At 39.2% G+C, this 17,514-nt stretch overlaps 2 long non-coding RNA genes across 2 annotated transcripts; both read right to left on the reverse strand.

Annotated features, from left to right (window-relative positions):
* Window positions 1-2,119: 2,119 nt before the first annotated feature.
* LOC122090607 lies at window positions 2,120-5,098 on the reverse strand. Its single transcript, XR_006143689.1, has 2 exons — window positions 4,995-5,098; window positions 2,120-4,319 (listed from the first exon to the last, which is right to left on the reverse strand). It is a non-coding gene; the product is annotated as an uncharacterized LOC122090607 (long non-coding RNA).
* A 2,803-nt stretch (window positions 5,099-7,901) lies between these two features.
* On the reverse strand, window positions 7,902-17,278 carry LOC122090670. The gene is made up of 3 exons (XR_006143718.1): window positions 17,191-17,278; window positions 16,148-16,219; window positions 7,902-8,283 (listed from the first exon to the last, which is right to left on the reverse strand). It is a non-coding gene; the product is annotated as an uncharacterized LOC122090670 (long non-coding RNA).
* Window positions 17,279-17,514: the final 236 nt, after the last annotated feature.

Below are 17,514 nucleotides of genomic sequence, written 5' to 3' on the forward strand. Positions count from 1 at the left end.
AAGATTGCAAGATCAACACCTTCAATCCCATGCCTCTTCCTTACTAATGATTGCTTCGTTTTTCTGTAAAAGAGGGGCATCTTGACCATGAAATCGATTCATCAGCTTCTCGAGGATGTCTCTTTCTAACAAATAAATGTTGAAAGACTCCCAGGAACTTTTCCTTTTTATGACTGGAATGAAAGCTAAGTTGTCAATATGGAAAATGAATTACCTATGAATAAGAGTGAGAACTACTCTGGTCAAGTCATTTTTGAACTCCATTCCTACTTACCAAATGTCCCTCTTCACACTACCCAAAGCAATCTAGGAAGAATTGAATTCTTTACAATGTCATTTTTTGTGGTGTAATAATAAGGAAAGAGGAAACTACGCCCAATTCGCCAGAATCAGGTGTGCAGACCAAAATTAAATATGGGCTGATTTGTTTTATGAAGTTCCAAGAAAAAAAAGCTTACTATGTGAACTTTGCTAAAGAATTATACAAAACTCTTCTCTCTCCTCTTGGTGAAGCTTTAATTAAAAACTAAATATTTCTGCAACACTGACTTTCTTAATGCCCCAAAGAGAGGAAAAAGTTCAGGATGTTGGCGAGGTATTTTGAACTTTAAAGATGATTTTCAAAAAAATTCGAATTGGAGGATAGGCATAGGTTACAATACTCATATTTGGTTTGACCCTTGGGTTCCCCGTTTACCTATTACCTAAAACACTTCAGGCTGACCGATCCTTTCTTTTTGTTTCTGAGCTTTTGGACTCTTGTAACAATTGACATGTTCCTCTTTTGGAGTCTTTATTCCTCACAATATTATCCCCGTATTGCTAGAATTAAAGTCCCACAATCTGGAGTTCAAGATCAATTATTTTGCACTTTTTCAAAAACTGGTGAACTGAATATTAAGAAAGAAGGGCATTCCTTCTGCCGTCATTGACGTGGTAAGATAGATAGACGTCCAATCCTGCAGCAGTGTCTTGCTTGGCCTATCTGATCAAACACTTCAATCAACCCCCTCCCTTGTACCGGCCACACCAACCCTTCCATCTAATCAATCGATCGATCAAGAGGCTAATCTCTTTTGTTTGGGCCGGTAGCTAAACGAAAGTCCTCGCTTTCTCTTGAACAAGGGCATAGCATTAGCTTCAATTGAACAATGGTTGCCTCCTATCTTAGCAAAATATTTTTCCCGGAAGATGCTCATTAGATTCAATTTTCTTATTTTTCCAGTTGTCAAAATAGCCTCTCGATATTTTTGGGGTAAGCTGCATAGTTCCCCCTCCCCCACCCCCAAGCTGCATAGTTCCCCCTCCCCCCGGACCTCGTGCATGCAAGAGTCTCATGCACCAGGTGCCCCCTTTTATTAATCAACACCCAAAAGTAATATATATATATATATATATATAGTTTGAATAATGGTATATTGACTAAGGAATTTGTCAATCGTCTTATATGTTTTGATCCTTTGTGTTAGTTATGTAAATTGAACGATAAATCTTTTTGGCACTTGTTTTTCGGTTGTCGATTCTCAAGAAGGATTTGGCTGGCAATTACTTTAGGGTAAATATAGAAAGATTGATAGCAACTTTCTTTTAAGATTTAGCAAAAAAAAAAAAAGAATTTTTAAAATTCATATCTCAAGAGACTTTAGTTATAGGTTCCACCACAATTATATTTTTCAATTGGCATGACAGAAATATTGTGCTATTCAACAATAAAAAGCATATCCATTGTCTCATTCATGTAATACATCTAGGATCTCTAGTCACTTTCTTGACTTTCATCAACTAATGGATTCTCAAACTTCTCCCTTGGGGCATATAGACTTGTTGTAGTTAAAACTGATTAGTACTTATCATCACTATTATTGTGGCTAAAACTCTTGACCCGTTTTGGCGATCCAAGTGAGTTTTTTTCTAAGGTCTACGATGGTAGCAGAGGGTTTGGTACTAACCAATTAGATATTGTCATACCCCGCCTCCACTCACCTGAAGGTTGGTGATATGGACAAGCACACGTATCCACAATCCATCCAGGATCCACGATGCAGTACTTTAAGTACATAAAATTATGAAATGTATCTACGATCACATATATAATAATAATTAGAATATAACACAACTAGTGAACTCTAATGATTTTTTTTGCTAATGGTTAGAAAAAGTGTATTACTATATAAAAAAATGAGAATGATACAAAAAGAACTCTTTGAGAACTAACTCCACCTTCGGCATTGCCATCAGCAGAGAAAGAAAACAAAGCAAACTGAAATCAAAAGATTACATGAATCTGAATCTAGGCCTATTATGGCAATCCCATGGTAGATCAGAAATAATAAAGTTCGGAGCAACTTGCCATGTGTTTGAGGAACAACTTGTAGCAGCATGTTTTGCCAGTTTATCAGCAGCTAAATTTATCTCTCTGTAGCATTGAGTTATCACCCATTCCGAATTGTCTAGGTAACGCCTGAAGAATCTCCATTGTTGCTGAAAACACCAAGGGATTTTGTGATTTATTATACAGGTCACTATTGGTTGGGAGTCACACTCAATCCATAATTTATTGTAGCCTCTCCCAACCGCACATTTCAGACCATGAAAAAAGGATGCAAATTCAGCCATGAAATTGGAGCCAACACCCTTATATATAGCAAAGCAGATCCTGTTGGATCCATTCCCATCCCTGATAATACCACCGGCTTCTGAACGACCTGGATTCCCAAGGGAACATCCATCGATGTTGAGCTTGAAAAATCCATTAGATAGGGCCGCCCAACATAATTCCTGAATACTCCTAGCACGAGGCAGGAAGGTGGATATGTTCAGCTTTTTTGTCAAGAGAAGATCTACAATTGATTTAACTTGCACTAGGTGAACCGTTGAGAAATCACTGAGGTCTTACAAAATTAATTTATGAATCTGAGATTCAGTCATGGAAATCTAATCAAATCTTCTTCAATTTCTCTCTGCCCATATGTGGAATGGAACAAAATGACCAGAGGAAGCCACAACATATTACAGTGCACAGCTACTGATTTTCTCTTCCACCAAGAGAAAAGGTTTTCAATTGAAGGAAAACCACTTCATCTCTGATCAAAATAGCTCAGAGAGATCCAAATATTCACAGAGAACTCACACTCCAAGAAAATATGCTTGAAACTTTCCCCATGATTACCACAAAGGCTACACCTAGAGACAAGAGGGACAGCTTTGATGGAGATCAAATCATCTGTTGGAAGACATCTTTGCGCTAGGCGCCATCCAAAAATAGAGAATCTTGGATAAAGTTTTTTTCTGCCAAACCATGCGCCACCAACCATTTACTGGATTTTTGTTTCTTAGCTTTTCCCAAGTTGAAGAGATAAAAAACTTACCTGATTCTGTTAAGGACCATATTCGACTGTCAGGCACATCCACAAATGGAATAGGAATCTTTGCAACATGATCACAGGATTCAAGAGAAAGCATAGATTGAAGATTGAAGCACAGGAATATTCCAATTACCATCTACTAAAAATTCAGAGACTAGCGATGAGGGGCTGCCAACAATAGGTTGAAGAGGATTAATATTGTCCAACAGAGGAGTAGCACCAGCCCAACGGTCATACCATAATTTGATGTTGGATCCATCTCTAACAATCCACCTTTCAGAGTCAGAAACAAACTCCCAAACCTTTCTAAGACCAGAAATAATAGATGAGGAAAGAGAATACCTCTTTAGGCTGCCTTTGCTTATCATAAATCTTCCTCTAAGGAACAAAGCAAATTCCGAGGAATCAGAGTGAATATACTGGCAGAGCTTTGCAATCAATGCCAGGTTGACATCCCTTAATCGGCGAATGCCAAAACACCCTTCATCTTTTGGCTTGCAAACCTCGTCCCACTTTACTGTAATTGATTTAGAGCTATCTGCATCCCCAGTCCAGATAAAGTTCCTGGTCCATCGTTCCATTTGAGCAATAGACGAGGCAGGCCAAAGGTAAACAAATAAATTGTGCAAAGGAATGCCACTCATAATAGTCTTTACCAGCACCACTCTCCCTGCCAGCTAAAGGAGTCTTCCTTTCCATCCAACAAACCAGGCTTTGAAATTATCAACCAAAGGAAAAATCCTTTCCTTCCTAACTCGACCTTTAAAAATATCAACGCCTAGGTATCGCGTTGGGAAGTCGTAGATCGGAATGTTAAGAATTTCTTTTATCCTGCACTTGCAATCCGCTGGGATGGAGCTCAGGAATATTTTGTGTTTTTGAGATTGATGTGCTACCCCGAAAAGGCTTGATACAACTCCAGGAAAGTTTTTATACTTCTGACACCTTTCAAATCTGCACTCATAATTATCAACAAGTCATTAGCATAGAGGAGATGAGGAGTGTAAACATTACTTGGACCTGGAATCGGCTTAATATGGCCCTTAGCCCTGAGAACTCTAAGACCACGGCACAGGACTTCTTTAGCCAAAATAAAGAGCATGGGAGACAGAGGGTCCCCTTGACGAAGGCCTCTCTCAACACCAAAGAAACCCCTAGGACCACCATTAATAAGAACAGAAATCCTAATAGAAATAAAAATTTCCTTGATCCATTTTATCCAGGTTTGGTTAAAACCAAACTTATCCATAACCTCAAATAGGAAGTTCCACTCCATGGTGTCAAAAGCTTTTTGAATGTCAAGCTTTAGACCTATGCTAACTCTATAGCACTTTTTTTAGTCCATGTTAGCAAGTTCAGATGCAACTCCAATGTTTGAAAAAATTACTTTACCTTTCTGGAAAGCTCCTTGCTCTTCAGAGATCAATCGAGGAAGGAGAGAGGTCAGCCTGGTGTTCATAATTTTTTGAATTAATTTTAGAGAAAAATTCCCAAGGTAGATAGGTCTATATTGACCCACTTTGCAAGCATTATCTACTTTGGGGATTAATATAAGAAAGTTATTGTTTGCCTCTTTAATAACAATCCCCTTAGAGAAAAAATTCTAAATAGCATGACAGACGTCCTTACCAACTAAATCCCAGCAAGTGGTATAGAAGACTCCAGGGAAACCGTCAGGGCTAGGCGCACTGGAAGGATCAAGATCCCAAACTGTACTCCTTATTTTAGCAGCTAAAGGGATTTCAGAGAGACTATCGTTGTCACACCACGTTCACACAGAACCGGACTGGTGACCGGGTTAACACTGGTTAACCCAAACCTGCCAGGATCATCTGATACAGTATCCCACCACAGCATACACGCAACTAAGAAAGTGTTCGTCAGTTCAGCGGAAGATTTAATTTACCTGTAAATTTTCCCATTATACTTGATACCCAAATTGTAATACATAGTTAAGTACATGTGGGCCCGCAGGCATGATATTTACATAAAAGAATACAATTTACATATCAAGTACACAAAAGGGATCAACAAAAACACAAAGAGTATAGCTCAGCTCGGTATCAAAAGGTAAAGCTTAGCTCGGCATAAGAAAAAGAGCTCAGCTCGGTATCAACAGTAAGCTTAGCTCGGTATCAAAGCTGCGGTCCCACAGCACAGCTCTCGCACGAGCAATCCGTGTCGTGCTCTAATTCCTCGGGGACCCACCAATCCTCTTCAGGGAATTCAACTATGGGGCCCGACCCGTGCTCTTCAGGTTGATGACCTGTAAAATCGTCTAAAAGTGGTGCACACGTGGGATGAACTCACTAGCTCAGTAAGTGAAAAGAAGGACCACACAACAGTCCATACAACAAATCACAACCATATGCACTATATGCTATGCAATTCATTTTAAATCACATCCACCTAAACAACATTATTAAGTCCTTGGTTTAGTGCTACTACAACCATAGTGCACGTATACTCCGGGTACGAGCCGCGAACTCCATCCCACGATACGCCCAAAGGGCTGTCGGAGAAGGCCCACCATGAGTACTCGAAAAAGTAAAACATGCCGACCACCGACTCTCAACATAAAATAAATGACAGAAATTAAAGGTGCTGACTTCAGCAATTTAAAAGCAGTACGATTGGCCCTCTTGAATATACCACCGGGGTTGCCGACTGTCCTAATGACCAGCCGGACGTATGCCTAACTGCCATAGTGACCCGAAAACCGTGACCACTGCTTCTTCCCAAATGGTAACCCAACACCTCAACCCCTGTTGGGAAGGGTCGTAGCACGGGAAGATGATAATCCTACACCGCGTGCTCCTATATGACATAGTACGATTGCATAGTACCACTGCATCCCATTCCACGGGCCACCAATGCACTCGTTTCCAAGCCAACTACGGCATCTAGTCTACTAATGCATTATGCACAATGATTTCATCATTCATCACATATTCACATCATCATTTGACATCAAGAAAATAAACACAACACACAAGTCATAATAATATGAGGATGGCTAAGTTACACATAATTCGCATGATGACATGACTAGTCTAGATACAATTAAATGAATGTTAAACAAGTCTTAACATAAGGCCAAACGTCCTCTCCCCACTTACTTGTAGCGTACAAAGACTCACGCCTGGTACGGGTGAGATCCGGTGCAAGAAGCGTACGTTTTGGTGAACCTAACATAAGTTAATGGAGTTAACATTTCACCATTTTGGGATCAACATTAACACGATCCAACGACAAAATCATGTTTAGAATCCTAAAAGAAGGTCGCACGTCCGTTTTGGGTCCGTTCGGATGTAAAAATCACGTTGGGAGCCTCTCAAGTAGGTCGGACAGCCCACCTGTCATGACCCACCAGTCAAACCCACCGGTCCTGATCGGCGGGTAGGTCGGCCCGTCGGTTGGACCCGAGGGTCCTGCTAAGACCAACGGGCAAGTTGGCCAGCCGATTGGCCCCGAGAGTCTGTCTTCTCAGGTGAGTGCCCTCAGGCGAGCCATTTAGCCCACCGGTCTTGGCGGGAAAATGCCATTTTTTTCCAAACTTCCCCCAACCTTTGGGGAATCAAATGAGGCTTTTCCAAATCCATTCTTCACACATTCAAGGTCTCATAAGATGGTTCTAACCTAGATCTAGGTTAGATTTAAGGAATGGAAACCATCTTACCTTCTTTGCTCAAGAACTCGTTCAAAGACCACAAAATCACTTCAAATCATCAATGCTCCTCCAACCGTGAAAACACTCCTTCAAAATCAACACATAAACCATCTATTAAACCTTAGATTCATCATCTCAAGGGGGATCTACGAGACCTCAAGAAACTCTACTCAAATCAAGGGTTTCGTTTGGGTATGGTGAAAGTTTAAGGAACCTAGCCTTTGCTCACCGCTGAAATCCATCTTTTCTTCCTCTTCCTTCTCTTTTCCTCTTCTTTCCCTTCTTTTCTCTCTCCTCTTTACTCTTCTCACCAAACGTCCGAGTGTCATAAATGAGAAAAAGGAAAAATATAATGATAGCTATTTATACCTTTTAAGACATCTTGTAACCTCATGGGTGGGTCACTCAGGTGGGCCACTCAGGTGGGCGGATGCGCCCACCTATGACCGCCCACCTGAGGGCCGAAAATTGGTCACCAAGTGGGATTTTGATGGAACTCGACTCTCTGCACGAATTTCACTCTCGGCATAAGATATAATATACGTATGCGCTTTAAGATATGGCTACGTATCTGCTTTATCCGCACATGGCCTTATGATATGTACATGTACATGGCTTGGGTATACCCGTCTCCTCTGGCACTGACTCGGACTTGTCTGGCCAGCCGGTGTTCAAAGTCACCCTTGCCATCATGGTCCATAAGGAACCCGCCTTAACCCTCTCCGGTTCGGGTCCTGCATGGTTAAACCGGGTCAACCGTGTAATCAGACCGAGTTTAAGAAGTAGGGTAGACTATCATTATCCATATCAGTCAGAATCTCGGGGATAACATATAATAGTGAACCATGAAAAGTAGAGACCACCTTTTTGCCAAATTCTTCATAGTAGGAAACCAGACGCTGGCCAATAGCATCCCATTTAGTCAGGATATCGCCATTGACATCCTGAAGCTCTCTGATCATATTTCTATTTTTTCGAATCTTTGCTGAAAGGTGGAAGAACTTTGAGCAGCAATCCCCTTCTCTAAGCGAAAGTTATAATTATGATTATGCCACTAGGGCTATATTTGATATGTAAAACAAAAGAATAAAAAAGGAAGATGATACTCTCATCCTCAACGTGCTCCGATTGCACAATCATCACAAAAACATTCATCCTCATGCATAGCTAGTTCCTCGTCCTAGAGGTCACCTCTATCGAGAGTGGGCTCCTCAACTACATACTCCGGATGGTTACCTGAATCATCTACTAAAAATGAGCAACAACAGGGGTGAGTTTCCACGAATCCCAGTGAGAGGTGCACACACACACAAACAATTATAGATACAACAATAAAGATTTATAAGGTAAAACAAATACACATGTGATGCAACATAATGGAACAAGAAGGATTAAATGAATGCAAATATGATTCAGATTATATTATACAAGCTTATTGATCGGGTCACAATTATTCATAAAATTGATATGCAATTGTTAATTTTAAATTGATTTTCATGAGTAATTTGACCATATATTGGGATAATCTTTGGTTGCAGGGCTTTCAAGAGATGTGCACAGGTTTGATGCTAAATGGATGGATGTGGTTCAGTCTAGAAGCAAGGGCAAAAGATCAAGGTCAAGGGCAGAGTTGGAATTTCCAAGAGAAGAAGAGAATATAAAAAATAAAAAATAAATAAAAAAAGGAAAATTTAGGGAGAGAGAAAAGCCCACGGTTCTCCCTCTCTCCCTATTCCACACGTTCTCTTCTCCCTCTCCTACTTTCTCTCATCTTCTTCTCTTTCCTTGTCCAAGATAGAATAGGAATCTCTCTCTCTCTCTTTACCTAAAACATCTCCCATGTTCTCTCCCTATTCTTTCTTTATCTCCCATCTCCTATTTTCTCTCCCCCATCCCACGGTTTCTTTCTCTCCCACCAAATCTCTCCCTCCTACAATTCCTATTTTATCTCTCCATTCCATATCTCTCTCCTTCCTTTCCTTCCTTCTCACGCCCTCCATTACCCACGTCTCTTTCTTCCTAGATAGATTGCCCACAATTCCTCTCTACCACCGAATTACCTCTAACCTTAATCTCTCTCTCTCTCTCTCTCTCTCTCTCTCTCTTATCCATATTTCTTCTCCCATACCCACGGTTTCTTTTCTTCTAATTGAAATCCAATTCTACCACCCCATCACACACACCTCTCTTTCTCTTTCTCCATATCTCTCTCGGTCCTTCTCTTTTGGGAGGGACACTTATATACCCAATCTTTAGGGAGAGGCTGGGGATTATACCTTTCATATACATCATAGTTGACTGGTTTTTCTTACTTGGTTCTCATAGTTCTCTATTCTTCTTGGATCATGCCTTCTTTGGGACGGAGTTTCAGGGACAGCATTGCACGGAGAGGATTGCCATTATGCCAAGGGTTCATCACCACCATCATAATTGCTGCCATTCATCCACTAGCACCATGAGCGGGTAAGTTCTTTTCTATCTTTAGGTTTAGATGAAGTTTTGGTTCATTGTTATTTAATTTTTGGTTTAAGTTCATACTTAGTTGTTTGATGTTAAAGACCCCTCCCATTGTGGATGATTTTTAATTGGTAAATTAGTTTAGAATAATTACTTATGTGATTCAATTATTTTATTCAAGCAACAGTATTTCATGTGATTTTTGCTAATACACTAATGATAGCCTTTAACTAATCGAACTAAGCGTGCTAAGCAAAAGCGATAGACGATAATGCTTAATAGGATAGGCTATGTTTAGTGTAGTCAAAGATTGTATTTTTGTTGTTGCATTGGAACTTGTAGTTTCAGTGAACCGAAGTACGAACCAGAAATTGGTAATAATACCAAAACGGATTGGAGACATAGGGATAGTTCTTCTCATTAATTCTTATCCTTGTTAATTGGTTTATTTAGATTTAATTTAAATTCTAAATTTTAAAAAATTGATTTTCAAAACAACCTTCACCTCAATTTTAGTAGATATAACCTTTTAGTTCTCTGTGGGTTCGACCCCTTTCTTACCACTATCTCATAGTTTAGTTAGGGTTTATTTTGATTTGTTCATGACAACGATCAAATTTTGGAGCCAAAATTTGATCGTTGTCATGAACAAATCAAAATAAACCCTAACTAAACTATGAGATAGTGGTAAGAAAGGGGTCGAAGCCACAGAGAACTAAAAGGTTATATCTACTAAAATTGAGGTGAAGGTTGTTTTGAAAATCAATTTTTTAAAATTCAGAATTTAAATTAAGACTAAATAAACCAATTAAAAAAAACAATAATTAATGAGAAGAAGCTATCCTTAGTTCTTGAATCCGTTTTGGTATTATCACCAATTTCTGGTTCATACTTCGGTTCACTGAAACTACAAGTTCCAATGCAACTACAAAAACATAATCTTTGACTATACTAAGCATAACCTATCCTGTCAAGCACTATCGACTATCGCTTTCGCTTAGCACGCTTAGTTCGATTGGTTAAAGATTATCATTAGTGTCTACTAAAAATCACATGAAATACTATTGCTTGAATAGAATAATTGAATCACAAAAACAAATATCGTAAACTAGTTTAACTATTAAAATCATCCACAATGGGAAGGGGTCTTTAAAATCAAACAATCAAGTATGAATTTAAGTTAGAAATTAAATAACAATGAACCAAAACTTCATCTAAACCTAAAGATAGAAAATAACTTACCTGCTCATGGTGCTAATGGATGAATGGCAGCAATGATGATGGTGGTGTTAGTAATTCTCCTCCCTAGTTCCAATTTACATGTTTGTGAAGGTAATGTGTGTATATATATATATATATATAATAGTTTTATATGTAATTATATATATATATATATATCAATGTCATTAATGGGAACAAAGAAGATAGTTATTGGGATGGTTTGAAAATAGGAGAAAAGAGACAAAGGGGAGTTAAAAATGAGATACTTTTTGGGATGGAATGACCATGTATGTATGACATTGCACAAAAGGGAGTAATATAATATATAAATATTAATTTCATTGCACAAAAGGGGGGACTTGTCTATTGTCGGTGGAGAAGAAAAGGAGAGGAAGAGTGAGATAAAGCTGGGTGGGACCTACCTATCCTCTCCCCATTAACTCACCTCCCTCATTTGTTAGCTAAGAGACAAAGAAGAAAATCAAGAAAAGAAGAAGATAAGAGAAGAGAAGGGGGGAGGAATGCTCATGTACTAAGACAGAGAGAGGGAGGGACATGTGTGAGAGTGATGGACAAAGAGAGAGAGACATGGACATGAGAAAGGGATAGGCGGAGAGAGAAAGGGAAAGGGAGAGTAGGGGTTTGTCTGTAAAGGGAGGATGTGCATACAAATCTTTCAATAAGAAAGAAAGGAAAGAAAAGAAGGGAAAGGAAAGAAAAGAGTTAAGAGGGAGATGGACTATTGGGGTGGCTGTGATTTTCTCAAATTCAGGTAAAGTAAGTAGAGGAAAGGAGGAGAGAAGGACTTCAATGATTTTGGTGGAGGAAGAGCTTCACAATTGAAATTTGAGAAAAGAAAGAGGAAGTGGAGGTGAGGTTTTTAGCTTTTCAAACCTTAGTTCTTCCATGGTTATATGATTTTTAACAGAAAGAGAAGGAGAGAGAGAGAAGTGAGTTGGGAGAGGAAGCTGCTACCAAGGCCAGGTTGCAGCCCAACCTCACGGCTTGCTACTGTCCAGCTGAGGTCTTGGCTTGTCCTCCCCTATTTTGGTATTTTTAAATTAACTTTGTTTAGTATAATTATGAAAAAGATTTGAAGCAGCTATAGTTGGAATCCCACTGTTATTCAGATTTTAAAAGGGCAGTGTCTGAATGAGTTCAAAAGAGGAACCTACTTTAAGGAAATTGAAATATACATGAAACTTAGGAAACTAAAGTTGATTTGATTATATTGGAATTCTTCTAAGAGATCAGCTCCGATGGTAAAGAGTAAAGAAAAAGAAACAAAAGAAAGGAGAAGTTTATGGCTATGTAAATATGAAATGATTGTGTAACATAGCCATACTAAAGTCCTACTAAGACTACTAATATGGATTTGTCATAATCATTAGAGAACGTAGTGGACCATGATCAAATAAGTTAACTACCCACTATCTTAGTCAATATTTGTTGATTAAAGTACTACTAAGAGTCGATTACGTACCATGGACTGCTGTGTAATATGAAAGTTCGATCATTAGAGGAATTCTTGAATTCCAAGAGTACGCAGTCAGCGCAGACACACTTTACTAAAACGACCATAACTTCTTTTATAAAATAGTAAATGGCGTTCCATCTTTTTTGTAAGAAAATAGACGCATAGATCTTTCTATCCATATAGGGCACGGATACTAGTTCCTTCGGAATTGGTTCAAGTTTGACACGAAAGTTACCCAAAAATAGAGGACTGCAATTACTATTTTCAGCTTCAGTCCTTTGGCATAGTCTTGTGGACCTAGTTCGGGTCGTTAGGCCATTTAGAAATGCTCCCATATCAATTGGAGATTAAGAAACCTTTGTAAAAGTCTAAGTATATGATTTGGTTGGATTGTGAGTTTGAAGTAAAAGGATCAAGTCTGGCAGTCGGTAGCATATATAACAAAATAAAAGCTTAAGTTTAGGAGTGATTACATACTTGAGTCATTAAGTTTGAAGTAATAAATTCTTATGTAGGTGATATAATTGTCAAAGAACGTTAGCAGAAAGTGGTTCTCACAATAATTTTTGGACATCATCTACAAGTGAGGGGAATTCAGCCATATCCTTGCATGTTTTGCCATTTACAGTATATCAATATATATATATACCTCTAAGATCTATTTTATGTTTTTATATGTATCAAAATATTGTTTTCATGATTTTTTTTTATAAGTGTGAGGCATGATAGACATAAGATAAAATTAAGGTATAACATGGGCCGAAGCTAAAAGTTGTCAAAGTCCTTTCCAACAGAGGAACTGGGAAGGATAATGGGGTCTTTTAATGCCCACCCTGCTGGTATGGGATAGTCAGGGGAGGACCAATAAGGGCTCCATCAATATCCTGTTCCACCCAAATGTTGAAATTGATAGTAACTACTGGATGCCAAAGTTGGTAAGCAACACAACAAAGAATAGAAAATAAAAGAAAAGACTAAAGATATACTCTCAAGACACGACCCAGATCCTTTGAGCTAAAGAGCAAGAAAAGGGCGAGGCGTTGAAAGAGGAGCATGTGGGATGAATTCTCAAGACACGACCCAGATCCTTTGAGCTCAAGAGCAAGACAAGGGCAAGGCGTTGAGGGAAAACATCCTACCAAAAAGCAAGAAAGTAAAGGTAAAAGAGTAAGAGAAAGAGTAAGAAAGAAAAGATAGGTTAAAGAGGAAAAAAGATAATGTTGAGTTTGATAATTGTTTGATTTTTTTACGTCATGCATGTTAGTATATGTATGATCAGATATATTATATTCTCATATTGATGCATTGACAAAAGTAGCACGCCATTTGTATGATGTTTCTTCAGTCATGCATATTTTACTTCTTGATATGATTGTGTTTTTCTCACTGAGCTAGTTGAGCTTACCCTGTGATATATATAACTATTTTACAGAGCCAGAACATGTGCCATGTCGTTGTGCATAGTGTGTATTTGGTGATAGAGGTACTGATTTTCCTTCCTCCAATGAATAATCTGAAGATATAACTATTCCAGACTTTGCTAGACTTTTTGAAAGAATGTTGTAATAACTTTACAATGGATTACAGTACGTTTCATGTATTTGATAGGTATAGACATATTAAGACTGTCAATGTGTAATGAAGTTATAAATACGATGATTTAGCTTCCGCTGTAGAAATTTTGATATGTTTGCAGATTAATTTCCGTTGCGTATATGTGTTTGGGTAAAGAATTGTAAGATTATGCCGTTATTTAATGGTGGCTCGTGAGGGCCTGTACCCATATCTTACTCGGATTTGGGGGCATTATAGTGTTGAACCCTTGGCACAATGTCAATCCTCTCCGTGCAATGCTATCCCTGAAACTATGTCCCAAAGAAGGCGTGATCCAAGACGAATAGAGAACTATGAGAACTAAGCAAGAAAAACTAGCCAACTATCTCCTCTAGCAAGGGTGTGATATGGCAGCCTCTCTCCTAAAGAATGGGTAAAAAAAATGTCTTTAAAGAGAAGGACTAAGAAGGATTTATGGGAGAGGAAGACAGGTGCGAGGTGGAGTTTGAATAGGAAAGTGAGGGGGCAACGTGAGTGAAAGAAAGGTGAGTTGGTGTGGGAGAGAGAAAGAAGGAAAGAGAGAAAGATTGGTTGGGTCCAAGAGAGGGATTAGGAAAGAGAAAGTTACGTGGGAAGTGAGAACTATGGGTGAATAGGGGAATTAGGAGAGAGAGATATGGAATGGAGAGACAAAATAGGAGAGGATAGGGCGAGTAGGAAAGAGTGAGAGATGGGTTCAGTGGAAGGGAAACCGTGGGATGGGAGAGATCCTAGGAGATGGGAGATAAAATAGGGAAAAGAAAAGAGAGAGATCGGCTACGAGGTTAGGACAAATGAGAGAAAGAAACGTGGGAGAGAGAGAGATCACTAGGCCAAAGAGAGAAAATAAGGAGAGAACCGTGGAGAGGGAAGAAAGAAAATGAGGGAAAGATTAGGTGGGAACTGGGAAGTGAGAACCGTGCATGTGACAAAAGAGAGGGAGAGATTAGACAAAGAGATGAGAGAAAATAGGGGAGATGTTTTAGGAAAAGTGGGAGAGAGGGGCTCCTATTTTATTTTAGACAAGGAGAGAGAAAATATAAGAGAAAGTAGGATGGAAGAAGAGAACGTGTGGAGTAAGGAGAGAGGGAGAACCGTGGGGTTTTCTCTCTCCCTAAATTTCCTTTTTTTATTTTTTTATATTCTCTTCTTCTCTTGGAAATTTCAACTCTGCCCTTGACCTTTTGCCCTTGTTTCTAGACTGAACCACATCCGTCCATTTAGCATCAAACCTATGCACATCTCTTGAAAACCCTACAACCAAAGATTATCCCAATATGTGGTCAAATTACTCATGAAAATCAATTTAAAATTAACAATTGCATATTAATTTTATGAATAATTGTGACCCGATCACTTATCAATAAAACTAATTTAAATTAGGTTGTGAATGCTTCTGCAACATAAGGGATATCCCTGGTCTCGGAAAACCCATCGGTCATCCAACGATATACGCTAGTTGCAAGTAAAGAGCTTGCAAGTGCCGAAAAATCCATCGAACACCCCATAAACCCCTAACAAATAGTCACACCCTATAACCACAGTCTCGGAAAACCCATTGGTCACTCGAGCTATAGGATAGGGGTGTAGCACTCAGTTAAATTTCCACATGAGTCCATCCACTATACTAACTAAAACTAGGGTCTGGGTACTATTGCAACATAGGGGATATTCCTGGTCCTAGAAAACCCATCGGTCACCCAGTGATATAAGCTAGTTGCGAGCAAAGAGCCTACAGGTCCTGAAAAATCCATTGGTCACCCCGCAAACCCCTAATAAATAATCTCACCCCACAGCCACGGTCCCGAAAAAACCATTGTTCACCCGTGTTGTGGGATAGTCAGTACCTTACCCCCTACTGGAAAGGGGTGTAGTACTCGGTTTAATTTCCTAGTCAATATATTCTAAGTCTATAGTGGGTACTAGAGCTACTGCAACATAGGGGATATCCATGATCCTAGAAATACATTAGTCACCCAACGATATATGCTAGTTGTGAGTCAGGAGCCTACAGGTCCTGAAAACCCCATCGGTCACCCGAGCTGTAGGATAGCCAGTACCTTACCCCTATTGGCAAGGGGTGTAGCACTAGGGTGGTTATTCTCCTAACCCAATACATTCTAACGTACCACATTTCACATCATTGCCATACTCACAAACACCCATCATACTATTAGGCAATATCACATTCATCAAATAGAACAAATTTATCACATACTATGCATCATGTTATAAACAACAATATCATTAATATCCACAATTTAATATGCAATTAGGAAAACAAGTTAAACATGCAATTACCATGAATGCATGCATGGATGACATACTATAAACACTCCATAAAATAGCACAAAATCCACTCACCTCGAGTCCTAGGTGATGATGGACAGCCGATGGCCTCGTGCCGCGTTGTCTCGTCACCTCTTGGTTCTACTCCTAAGATACATGAGATTTAAAAAAAAAAAAAAAATCATTCATCGATAAATGCACATGTTTTAGCTTCATTTCCTATTTCTCTTTTCTCTAAAATCGTTCTCAAATTGGGGGTTTTATGACCACAAGGCTGATTTATACGTGGGGGATGTTCTCCCACCTCAATTAACTTAAATTAAGTGTAATTAATGGGTTGGTTAAGATGTGTTTACGCAATGCACCCAAATTTTTCCAAAGTTCAAGTTGCGGCTAAGCTAAATTAGGGAATTTCGATTGAGTGTTTATATGGTGACCACCAATGACTTATATGATCACCCCAATCCACTATACATGTATTTAATTTCATTTTTCCCAACCCAATTTTGGGTTTGAATGGTGGGGTATAGAGGGTTTGGGCAAAACCCACCATTTCTAGGGTTTAATTACCGAAATTGGGGATTTCACTAGAGAGGGTTCATAGACTCAAATTGATCATTCAATCTTGCTAAGATAAGTCTCTTACACTAAAGCCCTCTCCCTCTCCCTCTCCCTCTCCCAATTTGTAGCCTTGACAAATGGGAAGGTGGGTTTTAGAAAATTTCCCCATTTCTAGGTTTTGTGTTGCCCAAATTGGGGTTTGAAATGGAGATTTCTGTGGAGATTGTCTATAGACTCAATTGTGACCATTTCATCCTTAGTTTAGGTGTGAGACATTATTTTCCCAACCTAGGGTTAGGTTATGATGTTAGGTCATAGAGGATTTGGGAAAAATCTTAAATCCTAGGGGTTTGGGTTGCTAAATTTTGGAGTTTTTCATATGGGAGGTTTTTTATACTCAAAGTGAGTGGTTAACTTGCTTGATTAGGTCCCTCTCACCAAAATCGCCCATTTAATTTATAGATTGGGTAGGTGGGTAGAGGGATTTCGGTTGGGGTGTTTCCATTAGCTTTAATGGAGAATGAAAATGGGAGAGAGAGAGATAACTATTTAGATACCTTCAATGGGTAGGTGCCCTCCTTCGTCCCCTCTTCTTCCTCCTCCCTTGTTCTTCTCCTTCTTCTTCTTCTCCTTTTTCTCTCCTCTTGCTTTTAGTTTGGTAGGAATGAAAAGAATGGACAACGACTTATATTTATAGTCATTCAAGTTGCTTAAGGCTTGTTTGGAAAAAAAATGGGTTTTCATTCGTTACCGGGTTATCCATCATTTTGCGCTAATGGGCCCACCTTGGGGTGTCCCAATATATTAATTTATTCCCCAATATGTTATCCCAACTATTGGGGAGTGGTTTGAGGTGCATGGATGCGAGGGCCCAAGCCCTA

This window comes from Macadamia integrifolia, chromosome 10 (genome assembly GCF_013358625.1).
Source record: "Macadamia integrifolia cultivar HAES 741 chromosome 10, SCU_Mint_v3, whole genome shotgun sequence".
NCBI lineage: Eukaryota > Viridiplantae > Streptophyta > Magnoliopsida > Proteales > Proteaceae > Macadamia > Macadamia integrifolia.